Source organism: Lactuca serriola, chromosome 8 (assembly GCF_051521515.1).
Source record: "Lactuca serriola cultivar US96UC23 chromosome 8, Lser_US96UC23_V15, whole genome shotgun sequence".
In the NCBI taxonomy this organism is placed as follows: domain Eukaryota; kingdom Viridiplantae; phylum Streptophyta; class Magnoliopsida; order Asterales; family Asteraceae; genus Lactuca; species Lactuca serriola.
Window position 1 is genome coordinate 6,835,930 of NC_136415.1, and position 1,323 is coordinate 6,837,252.

General features: G+C 43.6%; 1 non-coding gene across 1 annotated transcript; it reads right to left on the reverse strand.

The window, feature by feature from the left end:
- Positions 1-241: 241 nt before the first annotated feature.
- Positions 242-348, reverse strand: LOC145071722 (small nucleolar RNA R71). Its single transcript, XR_013690730.1, has one exon. It is a non-coding gene; the product is annotated as a small nucleolar RNA R71 (small nucleolar RNA).
- Positions 349-1,323: the final 975 nt, after the last annotated feature.

Consider the following 1,323-nt stretch of genomic DNA (forward strand, 5'->3'; position numbering starts at 1 on the left):
TCCTTTCTACGGGAAGGATCATGAAGACGCTTACAAGCACTTGGATGAAGTGAATGATGTGGCCGATTACTTTAATGTCCCGAATGTTCCACGCGAGACCCAGCTTCTTCGCATGCTTCCTGTCACATTTAAAGGAGCTGCAAAAGATTGGTTAAAGTCACTTCCTCCCGGATCGGTCACCACATGGGCCAAGATGAAAGAAGAATTCATAGAGCATTTCTGCCCGCCCTCCAAGATAGCCAAGCTAAAGAAAGCCATTGCCAACTTCGAGCAACAACCCGGAGAATCTCTTTATGAAGCTTGGGAAAGATACAAGAGCCTACTTAGAAATTGCCCACACCATGACCTTAATAGCCAACAAGAGGTCTCCATTTTCTATGATGGAGTCAATGTCACCACAAGGAAATTACTAGATTCCCAAGGCCCGCTCACAAAGAAGGCGCCCCCAGTAATTAAAGAATTAATTGAAGAATTCTCTAAGCACTCTAGAGAATACCACAATCCGAGAAACGAAGTAAGTCGTGGGGTAGTGAACGCGGCAAATGATAGCATGGCGGCGGTGATAGCTAAGCTTGATAGTCTAGATCGAAGAATGACAAAAATGGATCAAGCAATTCATGCTATTAGGGTAGGATGCGAAAATTCTAGAGGGCCCCATCTCACAAAGGATTGTGATTTGGATGAGAATGGAAATAAGAAAGCTCACGTCTTTTATTCAAGTGGTGATCGATATGATTAAAATTGGCGGAAACCTAAGAAGGATTGGCTACCATACGAGGAGTATAAGAAGGCAAAGGAGGAGAAATACAAGCAGAAGGAGAGGGGACTATACCAAAAGGAAGAACCGGTAGAAAAGAAAGCCGATTTAGAAGAACTATTCACTAGATTCATAGCCGCGTCCGAAAAAAGACACAGTGATCACGATGCTGCCATACACGAGACCAGAAACATGCTTAGGAATCAGCAAACATCAATTCTCAATATTGAGAAACAGCTGGGGCAGCTTGCGCATCAAGTGAATGATAGAAGACCGAGTCAACTTCCGAGTAAAACCGAACCCAATCCAAGAATGGAGAATGTAAGTGTAATAACCTCCAGCAGTGAAGAAACATTTACAAATGCACTGAAAATCTCCAAGAAGAAGGCAAAAAAGGAAGAAGAATCGGATCCAGCAAAACCCGATCAGAATCGCCGAGTCACCCTCATGGACTCGACGAGTCCATGTGGGAATGATAAAACTGCCAGTTCTCTAAAGCCATATAATCCTCCTCTGCCATACCCAATCAAAGCCATGCCTACAGAAAAAGTAAAAGCATACAGAAC